This window comes from Bombus vancouverensis, unplaced genomic scaffold (assembly GCF_051014615.1).
Source record: "Bombus vancouverensis nearcticus unplaced genomic scaffold, iyBomVanc1_principal scaffold0046, whole genome shotgun sequence".
Classification (NCBI taxonomy): domain Eukaryota; kingdom Metazoa; phylum Arthropoda; class Insecta; order Hymenoptera; family Apidae; genus Bombus; species Bombus vancouverensis.
The window spans coordinates 1-12,117 of record NW_027468937.1 but is presented as its reverse complement, the minus strand read 5'-3'; the positions used below and the strand labels follow the sequence as shown (position 1 = coordinate 12,117).

Here is a 12,117-nt window from a genome sequence, read left to right as displayed (position 1 = left end):
TTATACAGTGTGTCAAGAAAGTGTTTGTTGTCATCTTATGTCTTTGGGAGGTAATTCTACACCTTCGGATTTGCGAAGATCTGTTGAAAAAGAGGATCACAAAATTGACCTCGAGCATTCTATTGCACGTATTGCGTGTTTGTGCGCGTATTTATCCATCGAGGTATTGCAAAGAACAGTTTGTCCAATAGGGGTTTCACACGCAGCAGTGGGAAAAATAATACTCTCACCCTGAGAGAATTGACCGGCGAGGGCGCGGCAGAGGCCATGGAAGCGCTTCGGTGAGGTGCGCTAGGTCCGTCGCAAATCTGCCCGGCAGGGGAACCGGATTGTCTGGCACGGCGGCTCCGGCGACGAGGCGCGGTGTAACGTGGCCGCATATCGCTCCATTAGGGGGTGTATTGAGCGCGGAGGGGGTATATCCCTCACACCAGTTCCCGGGCCCCTCTAGATCGCTGCCGGGACGGTCATCGTGGAGGTTTTAGTCCGTTGGCGTCTGCCACTACCACGCCGCTTTTTCCCAGAAGCGACCTGGTGTCCGTGCGGATTTCCTCCACGTTAATAAAAAAAAAAAAGTGGGAAAAATAATACGCCAAAAAGGTGTACGTTATAAGGTTCGTCGTGTGCGAAATTATGTCGTTTGACGAATATTCGATGGTTAGCCGCAAAGAAAATTATAACGCAATACTTGGAAATATCTTGTTTACGGATGAGAGCGATTCTTCCGATAGCAATATTCTCGATCGTCAGACTGCCAAGATTTAGGCTTGTGAAAGTTCTCACATTATGATACAATGATACAGAGATTCAAGCAGGCTCGAGCAAGTTTGATTTATTATTATATTATTTATATATATATATATACATATATATATATGTATATATGTATATATGTATATATATATACATGTATATATATATATTTTATATATATATATATATATATATATATATATATATGTATATGTCGGGTTAACATTAGAATTTAAGGCGTGTAACGATTCTTCGTTTGAATTAGCCATCGTTTTATGAAACAGAGATTATATTTACGCGAATATACAAGATTTTACAAAATATTATGAGTATTGAGTTTAATGAATGATAAGATTAACAAATGATAAGTTTAACTAATGATTCCAAACGAATCCACGGTCAACGGGATAACTCTATACTATGCGTAGAATAATTTAAACACAAAAAAAATATGATTGCTGAGGCACTCGGTAAATTGCTCGATGTATCACTTTCCAAGGCGATCACACGAATGAATATCTGATGAAAATCTTTTTCGCTGTACTACTGCATTTTGTTCGTTATATGCTCGCTGGAGGCATCGAGAAGCTTCCAATCGCCGCTGCTAGGCAGACTCTGCCAAGAATTTGTTGTATACTCTTTGGAAGCATCGAGAAAGATCCAAACGTCGTTGCTAGGCAGCCTTTGTCTGGAGTCTGATTCCTAATACAACGTGTGTCCCATTCTATCGACATCTCCAAAGTACAATTCTATGTGATTTCTAGGGAGAACAATACAACCGATCCACACCTTCGTCAGGCAAAACGTTTATCCCGTGACCGCGGCTAAGCTCGGCGACCAGCTGCCACCTCGAACCCACCCTCGCCATCACATATATCGAACAATTACAAATGACAACAATTGCTTAATTACAGTTATGACAAAATCCAGGCTAAAGCACCAGAAGACTCTCGCAAAATTGCAAAGGGAAGGCTCCGGTTTTCCTTTCATCTCCGACACGTTCTTTTGTGATCCCGTTGGCCGCGGATTCGTTGTCGGGCCTGAGACCATCGTCACTAGTGTCGCGAGTGCCAATTGTCGTGATCAATTGTCAAGACTGTAATAACTCTATTATTATAATAAACTACACCTGCGTGTACCGTACCAATGGTTAATTCCCGTGAAGATTCATTTGACGCCCACAACCCTACTCCCAGTGCTAATCCGACATACATATTAATATTTTTAAATATTTTTTTTTAATATTAAAAAATTTTTTTAATTTCCCTAATATTTTCAATATTATTCTCTAAATGTATAAGCTATTTAAATTAAACAAGTTCATCTTTCTCTTTATTTAATTTAAATATAAATTAGTAATAATATAGATATAAATTAGTAACCCCAACCTAACCCCAACGACCGACACCCTCGAACTATTACAGACGCGACAACGCACGTCCTTCGAACACTAACAACAATATCAGAAACAACCGCCAAGATCGAAGATCGCTACCTCCATCGCAGAATTTTTTGAATTCTACAAGACAAAATATCACGTGTAACTATTGCAAAAAACCCGGGCATCTAGTGAAAGACTGTTACAAATTTAAAGCCCGAGTAGATGCCGGATTAATCGTACCCTATGCTTCGAGACCATCGGGAAACCAAACACGTCCTTCGGGAGAATGGGGTGAGCCACGAAGGAACGATACGCCGAATCGCCCAAGAGTACAGGCGGCAACCAGGCGACCGGCGCCGACGGCAACAAACACAACAAGGACAGCCACCCCCGCGAGATCGACTCCACCACCCATAACGAGAGACAGAGCGAACGCAATGCCGACCATAAGATCGAACGAACAACCACTAAATATTGTGGGGGAGTCATCCCACAACCAAACGAGGTCACAGACAGAGAATCCAGAATCTCAAGGCAAAAGGAAAAGAGTGAAGCACAAGCAACCGGCGAAGGAAAATCATCAGGAGTTGAATTCAGATTCGGAAGGCGACCTCTCCGAATTATTTCAATAAAATTTAACGATTCCCCAACGACCCCAACTGCACGAATAGTTTCCCCAGATCTAAAGACTAAGACGAGTTTATTATTAGACTCTGGATCGGAAATCAACATTATCAAGAAACCTGCTATACTCGATTCAGCCATCATCGACGAAAAGGAATCAATCGAAGTGCGAGGAATTACGGCAACGAGCCTGGTCTTCTTAGGGCAGACGGTAATACAGGTTGCGGGCCATCCGGTTGTTTTTCATGTAGTCGATGATTCATTGCTAATCGATCAAGACGGAATCCTAGGATCCGAATTTTTTGCAGGTTGTAAAGCTCGTTTAGATTATGAGGAAAAACATATCAAGTGGGGAAATATTTATATTCCCTTCGATACTAAAGAAAAAATAATTATACCGAAGCGAAGTTCAATAACGTGTTCGATTAATATCGCTAATCCAGAGATAAAAGAGGGATTTATTCCAAGAATCGAGCCGAACAAGGGAATCTATTTTGGTAATGCAGTTGTGAGGAATCATAAAGGAAAAGGTTACATAAGAGTAATAAATACTACTTCGAGAGATTACGTATTTACAACACCAACGATGGTAATTAAAGAATTTGAAAATCCCCTCCCCCCGCCACCCGCTTCCTAGGACAGCGTGCAATACAGTTCTAAGATCGGAGGAAAGTAGATACGATAAAATAAATGAGTTACTACGACTCGAACATTTGAACGAAGAAGAAAAGGAAAATGCTAAAAAATTGATTCGTAATAATCAAGATAGGTTTCATATTCCAGGAGATACATTGGAAGCAACCGAAGTTCTGGAACATAGGATAATTACAACGGATAATATACCCATCAATACTAAACAGTATCGATATCCACCAATACATCGAGAAGAAATAAATCGACAGGTCCAAGAACTACTAGATACGGACGTAGTGGAACCATCAATATCTCCATATAACTCCCCGTTATGGATTGTGCCCAAAAACCCGATTCGCAAGGAAATAAGCGCTGGAGATTAGTCATCGATTATAGAAAATTGAACGATAAAACGATTGGCGATGCCTTCCCACTACCCAACATTACAGAAATATTGGATCAATTAGGAAGTGCAAAATATTTTTCCACGTTTGACTTGGCATCGGGCTTTCACCAGATCCGTATGTCACAGGAAGATGCCCACAAAACTGCATTTTCGACACCATACGGGCATTTTCAATTCAAAAGAATGCCCTTTGGATTAAAAGATGCCCCAGCAACATTTCAACGTTTGATGAATTCAATATTATCTGGTCTGCAAGGAATAGAACTATTCGTCTATCTGGATGACATAGTGATTTATTCCGCGTCTCTCCAAGAACACGAAATTAAATTTAATAAATTAATGGAAAGACTGAGGAAAGCTAAATTACGATTACAACCTGATAAGTGCGAATTTTTACGACACGAGGTGAATTATTTAGGACATGTAATTAGTGAGGATGGCGTGAAACCCGACCCAAAGAAAGTCGAAGCCGTATCAAAATTTCCACGACCAAAGAGGGCGAAAAATATCAAACAATTTCTGGGACTAGCAGGATATTACAGAAGATTTATACCCCGATTTCCCCAAGGTCGCGAAACCATTGACACAACTATTAAAGAAAGACAGTCCCTTTAAATGGACAGAAAATCAAGAAAACGCATTCAATAATTTAAAGACAGCGTTAGTGCAATATCCAGCACTTCCAGACTTCCAATATCCAGGATATCCTGCAATATCCAGACTTTTCTAAACCCTTTAACCTTACTACAGACGCATCAGGATATGCAATAAGCGGTTTACTGAGTCAAGGGCCAATCGGAAAGGATTTGCCGATTGCGTATGCCTCAAGGCTATTAAATCCCGCCGAACAAAACTACTCTACCATAGAAAAGGAGTGTCTGGCAATTGTTTACAGCGCAATGCACTTCCGACCGTATCTTTACGGAAGAAAGTTTACCATCGTAACCGATCATAAACCTTTAGTGTGGATGCATTCTATCAAAGATCCTACTTCAAGAATTTGGAAATGGAAATTAAAGTTATCGGACTTCGAATTTGATATTATATACAAAGAAGGCAGGGCGAACGCAAACGCAGACGCATTATCTAGGAACCCTCCGGAAGTTTGTTTACTAATCAGAAAGAGAGAGGAAGTCTCACCGATTCGCCATCCTGTCTCAAAAAGATTCGGAATAGATACGTCAATCGAAGACTCTCCCATATCCGAAGCCAAATCACACGTCTTGCCTCAATCCAGTGATTCTAAAAATCAAGGAAAGGGTTTTACCCGAAAACATTTTACAATAGAAGAAACCCCCATAAAATATTTAGACCAAGCATTAGCAGAAATCGATGTAAGTACAGATAGAGAAATAACCAATCGAGAAAAAGAAGGCACGGATACAACAAGCGAAAAAGAGATCTCCACTGTAATTCCAGAACTAATTCAACAACGAGAAAAGGACACGAGACCTACGATAATTGCGGAACTAAGAATTTCAGAAACCCGAGACTCAATTGCGAGAGTAAATGACCATAAAGTAGTATTTATAGATATACATGGCAATCTGATAGATAAAGGAGCCTTAGAAATGAAGGAAACGGGAAAATTACCTCGTTATGAAGATTTAATGTTAGAAAAAGCAAGATTGAATTACGATTCTGGAAAATACATTGTATTCCTACCGATAAAGGAAAATAGAAATATTCCAATAACACCAAAAAATTTATTAAACTCGCTAAGATCTCTATTAGACGCAGTAAATGAAAAACAGTTAACTTCGTTCAGCATTAGCAAAGGAAACTTGGAGGAAATACCCTGGCGATATACAATCAGAAAATTAAAGGAAATATTTATGGAAAAAACCTTAACCATCACCATTTGCACTGGGGAAGTAATTACCCCATCTGTGGAAGCGCGGAACAACATAATACGAGAAAAACATGAATCAAGCGTAGCAGGACACAAAGGAATAACAAAAACTTATCAAAGAATACGACAACATTACTATTGGGAAAATATGAAAAAGGAAATTCAAGATTACGTAAGAACATGTAAGGAATGTCAATTGAAGAAACTCACAAGAATAAAAGCAAAGCAACCAATGGTACTTACAGACACACCAGGTAAAGCGTTCGATAAGGTTAGTATGGATATTATAGGTCCATTACCAAAAACCCAAAAGGGAAACGAATATATATTAACTATCCAAGACTTATTAACAAAATACTCAATTGGGATTCCACTAGGAGGAATCTCTTCAGCCGAGATATCGGACGTTTTTGTAAAGCGATTTATTTGTCGTTTCGGGTCACCGAGAGCTATTCTCACTGATCAAGGAACGAACTTTACATCCTCATTAATGAAGAAAGTAGCAAAGAGATTCCGCATCAAACAATATACCACGACGGCATATCATCCACAAAGTAACGGTTCAATCGAAAGATCTCACCACGTGCTGATAGAATATCTCAAATTATACATTGAAAATTCCAAAAATTGGGACGAATGGGTAGAATTAGCTATGTTTTCCTATAATACCTCTGTACACGAAGGAACGAAATTCTCCCCGCACGAATTAGTTTTTGGACATCTAGCCAGAGAACCTACTGGTGAAGTAATAATCGAAGAGAACATGGAACCAACTTACGCAGAATATCTCGAAGATCTGTTCGATAAAATTAACACCGTACAACGAATGGCAAGAGAAAATTTGATAAAATCCAAACCAAGATCAAAAGAATATTACGACCGACGAATCAACCCCCAAGATTTTAAAATAGGAGATTCGATATATTTACTAAAAGAACCCAGTAAAGGAAAATTCTCCGATCAATATACTGGACCATACAAAGTGCTAGAAATCTTGCAGAACCAAAACGTCAAGATCGAAGTAAAAGGGATTCGGCGAACGGTGCATTTAAACAAGTTAAAACTAGCGCATAATCGAAATAAGCAATGAATAAAGCGATTTCAGTGGGCAACGTAGTGCGGTAGTATATGTTATAGTGCTGTTCGTCGAATAATACAGATATCGAACACCTAAAAGGAAAAAGGAAAATTATTATACGTGTTTCAATTATTGCTTAAATATAAAACGTGTTAACTCAATGAACAATTAACTAGTGAAAGTGAAAGTTACCTTGTGAACAAGTGATCAACATACAAGAAAGTGTACGTGCAAGTATAGGTTATGGATCGTTGTTCGTGGAACACAATGTATGACAGCTACCTAAAATAAGTGAATAAATTAGTTTCAATTGTCTCGGTGCAAAATACAAGGTTACTAAATGTTATAACTATATTATGGATAAATCAAAAAGAGGTGTAACACTGTTTGTCGAGTAATACAGATAGCGAAAACCTAAAAAGAAAAAGGGAAAATTATTATGTGTACTCCAATTATTGTTTGAATATACAACATGTCGATTCAATAAATAATTAAAAGAGGGGAAGTGAAAGTTACCTTGTAAACAAATAATCATCATACAAGAAGGTCTACATGCAAAATAGGTTATGGCTCCCTGCTTGCGGAACACCATGTACCAGCTGAAAATAAACGAACGAATTAACTTCAATTGCCTTAATGCAAAGAGCAGCATCGCTAAATGTTATAACGGTGCTGTGGAGGCGTGGCACTGTTTGTCGAATGACACAGATAGCGGAAACTTGGAAAAAGAAAAGAAGTTTATTACGAGTGTTCCAATTACTGTTTGAATGTAAAACGTGTTAGTTCAACGAATAACGAAAACAGTGAAAGTGCAACTTACCTCGTGAACAATCAATCACCATACAAGGAAGTGTACATGCATGGATTTCGCTGATTAACAAGAAGAAATAAAATAGCTGATAAATATAGAAAGTGGTTAGAAAATAATTAAGATAGATTAATTGAGAGTTAGTAATAAATATAACCGAAGTAAAAGGATATTTTATTATGTATTAATCTACGTAGTATTGTTATATTATTATATCTAACATGTAGAAATGGATTTTGTACGCATATATGTATATAATTCCAATCCAAGTAGTATTCATAATATTTATTTTCACTGATAACAAGTACGTAAAACCTAAAATAAAACAAAGGTTTTAACAATAAAAAAAAACAAAAAAAAAGAAAAAGGGGAAGAAGAAAAAAAAGAAGAAAAAAAAAGGAAAGAAAAAATATAATATATATAAATACAAAATTTTCTTTTTCTATAAAAGGTTATTACTATTTCTGATAAACTCGAGAAATGAAAACATTATACCATGATACACTGACGCAAAGATACACCACACAGAAGAAACTAATAGAGAACGCCTTAAGCTTGGCAAACTTACCGCCCGACGAATTTGCATACACCATAACCAAAACCCAGGACACATGGCTTTGATTGTTATTTAATAAGGTTTTGGGTTTATAAAATAACGATTCACTTAGATTCGTTTTCTCCAATATATTTCAGTCTTATAACACGTCTTACCGCACAGGAATCTCCAAGTCAATAGAACAACGTGGTCGACTTCTAAGACAAAAGAGCGTCGTTAGAAGTCGTACCAACTTAGCTTGTAGTAAGCAGCGATCGTACCAACTTAACATTTCTCAACACTCCCCTTTGATCGCTAGTTTCTACAAGCCCCATAGCTTTGGTAAATTGCTGAGTCTTAATTCTATTTAGGCCTTTGGTGAGAATGTCAGCCACATTCTCAGGACTAGGTACATAAGTATAATCTAGTATCCCCCTCGATACGCAGTTCTTAACGTAAAAGTAACGCACTTGGACGTGCTTAGAACTCTCAGCAACTATTTCGTCCTTTGACCATGAAATAGCTCCGATATTATCGCAGAATATCTTGCAGGGGCGAGGGCAATATGACAGTTGACCCAATTCCTTTAACAGTAAAGAAATCCACACTGTTTCCCTTGCTGCTTCCTGCATTGCCACAAATTCCGCTTCGCACGTCGATTGAGCTATAATCGGTTGTTTTTTGGATAGCCAGGATATCGCACCACCAGCGAGTATGAACACATACCCGCTCCTGGATTTCCTGTCTACCGTACAACCCGCAAAACACCTTCAGAGGTTGCCCGGTCCTTTGGTATACTAACTTCAAGTCTTTGGTCTTTAGTAAATATCTGAATACCCGCTTCACTGCTTTCCAATCGGATACAGTCGGATTCGCGCATCTTTGGCTTAGTTTCCCTATTGCACACGCAACATCAGGACGACTTACAGTAGCTACATACATTATGTGCCCCACAGCTTGTTCATATAATTTACTGTCGAAAGGCTCATCACGTTCAATATCAAAACCAGCCTCACATTCTCTAGCTAGCGGTGTCGACACTCCCACCACCCCAACCTCACGAGTAATGTCAAACAGATCCAGCATTTGACCTATCTGTACAGATTGATCGAATACTACAGTGGTGCTGTTTGGCTTACTCAGGTGGATGGACAGAAATTGAGTGTCTACACCTAGCATTCTAACATCTAATTTGTCCTTAATCCTAGTTTTGAATATCTCAATCCACTCATTCGTCCCAAACACAAGGATGTCGTCCACATACACAGCTACAATAAATTTTTTAGACGCATCCACATACACACATGGACCACTCACGCATGGGTTCAGACTCATACCTCTTAAAATGCTATCGATGTGTCTAAACCACATTCTTCCAGCTTGCTTCAGTCCATACAGGCTCTTTTTGAGCTTACACACAAATTTAGTTCTGTCTTTACCTGGAACTCTAAAGAGTTCTGGTTGCTCCATGTATATATCCTCATCCAGAGGGCTGTTGAGATACGCACATTCCACATCGATGTGCTCGTAAACCCACTCATTTTCCGCACATAGAGCAAGCAGAATTCTTAGAGTTCTGCCTTTTACTATTGGACTAAAGGTTTCTGAATAATCTACTCCAGGCCTCTGCCAGAATCCCCGAGCTACTAGCCTAGCCTTATACCTATCAGGGTCTCTCTTTATCACAAGCACCCTTAGGAATTTAGAAAAATATTTAGTTTCTAACTTTGTGACAAAGGTGTAAGGTTCTGAATATTATTGCAAATCTATATATTGAATTAAGTAAATTTAGCCGGAATACAGCGCATGAAATAGATACACTGCCAATTCGAATCAAATCAATGTATTGTATAGAGTCACGATTTCTTCGACCTCCTTATCATTCGCCAATTATTAATCTGAGTCATCGTTGCACACTTTGACGTGGGATTCTAACTTGCAATTATCGAGCGACCTGAATAAACATATACTACATGAAGAATAATATAACATATTATATTATTCTACATTATTACTACATTCATTATTCTACATTACTTCTTTTAAATTCATTTTAGAGTCAATGAATATAAATAATATAAGTATGTATAAATTATGTATGAATACAAGTATAAATAATAAAGTAAATGATGTTTACACCAATTTGAAGTTACTATATTTCACACGAATAGAACGTACTAATTTACTTTTATTTAAAGAATTTGCAATAAAACCACGATATACATATAAGTTACCATGACACGAACAAATTTATGGAAACAGCTGTACCTCTCATTCTAAAGCCTCAAACAGGAAGCAATATAGCATGCAAGATAAGAACTCTGACAAATATTTGTAGATAAATTGGTAAATTTTTATATTTAAATTCATATTTAATTTTTAAGAGATACCGTACATTATGCTAATAAACGATTTACACTTTCACTAAAAAGCAGAGCTAATAAATCTGTTCCAAATAATATGAATACAAAAATAAAATCCAAAAATCTAAGAAAATAAATTATACACACTCCTTTGCTAAACGAGAAATAAACTCTGATTTTCACTTCAAAGAACTTGCAATGTACGAATCTCATAGGCGATTCCACACGACATGAGAGCGCGGCAAACAAGTTACATGCAACCACGTGAACAGACTACCGTCGCGGCAGCTGTGTATTTCACTCCAGAAAATTAAAACTTAAAAGTTCCAAAAAGGGAACAAGTATAAAAATCAATATTCTTTATAGAAAAATTTCACATGAGAAAATATAATAATATTGAGAAACAGGAACACTTCTATGAATCGCAAACGATCTATCAATCGACCGTCTCGGAATATTTCTATTCAGTGTGCGCGCCTGAGCCATACACGCTCTCGTGCATGTCTTTTTTTTTCCTCGTATGAATTCTTCGTTCAATCACTTACCAAGAGTAATAGAATAGATTCTGAATTGAAGCGCGTCGAACACGGGTAGAAAATCAGTCATTCGTACGGAGATTACATTCCTTTGGCGTGTTTTTTTGCCGCGACTTTACGACGTGGACCAGTTGCTCCGACACTGAAGTCCAAGCGCGAGCATACGCTGCTTCTCGACTGACGCGGCAACCCGTCGACCAGAATTTCGAGTACTATAAGTTGCATATTCCCTTTCTACCTTCCACAAGCCAACCGGCGTCGACGGCCTTTGCTATGTCGTTGCCATTGCTGGATCACGTTGTCGTGGCACCCTGCACTTGCATTGATACGCCCCGTTATCAATTCGCTTTATCATCTTCAAGTTTCCGTAAATTTGCTTCATTCCTAAGCAAAATGATTGGTGTAAAATTTAAGATATTTTAAAATTATATAAGATTTTAGATACATTTAGATTCTAGATATCTGTATTAACAAACTTTTTATATTTTATATTATATTATATTATATTTTTATTTAATTGTATTAACATATGTGAATGCTAAAATCAAATATTACATAATTAATTATATTGCTTTTAATTATATACTTTGGAACTACTTTGGAATAATACATGAATATATTGCAGTCCTACCGATTTTATCAAGTTATCAATGTTTTTGCGATTTGAAAGATAAGATGTATAAAATGCTAATGTATACATACAAAATAAATAGAGTTATGTCTTTGAGAGAGTTCTGAGAATATAGTATATTACATCAACGATGAGAAGTTCTACGTATAATAAAAATATGTTTGCAAGCTATTTAGTTTATACAGCATGAAAATTTACCAATACTTTATCAGGACATCAGTTTTGTAAGTTTATGTAAGTTTTTCAAATACTTTGTGATTGTAATATATATATATTCCCTTTCAAGTAGTAGTTCCAAAATTGATAAAGTGTCCAATAATCTCTAAAAAATAAATGAAATTGTTTTTATTTAAACATCTCAAAATAAAATGCTTAAAAGTCGATATAATTATAAATACTTATGAAATAATTCGTATCTATACTGTACCGAGAACTATATAGCAGTTGACTAATACACAGCTCTTTAGCAAGACAGTCATCACTGTTGAAACTTAATGAGTTTTAATTGGATGTAATT

The 12,117-nt window shown here is 37.3% G+C and overlaps 2 long non-coding RNA genes across 2 annotated transcripts; both read right to left on the bottom strand.

Annotated features, from left to right (window-relative positions):
• Nucleotides 1-5,864: 5,864 nt before the first annotated feature.
• Nucleotides 5,865-7,327, bottom strand: LOC143304687 (uncharacterized). The gene is made up of 3 exons (XR_013061350.1): nucleotides 7,244-7,327; nucleotides 6,920-7,009; nucleotides 5,865-6,819 (listed from the first exon to the last, which is right to left on the bottom strand). It is a non-coding gene; the product is annotated as an uncharacterized LOC143304687 (long non-coding RNA).
• Nucleotides 7,328-10,308: 2,981 nt separating this feature from the next.
• LOC143304678 (uncharacterized) lies at nucleotides 10,309-12,111 on the bottom strand. Its single transcript, XR_013061326.1, has 3 exons — nucleotides 12,028-12,111; nucleotides 11,799-11,922; nucleotides 10,309-11,353 (listed from the first exon to the last, which is right to left on the bottom strand). It is a non-coding gene; the product is annotated as an uncharacterized LOC143304678 (long non-coding RNA).
• Between the last annotated feature and the right edge of the window lie 6 nt (nucleotides 12,112-12,117).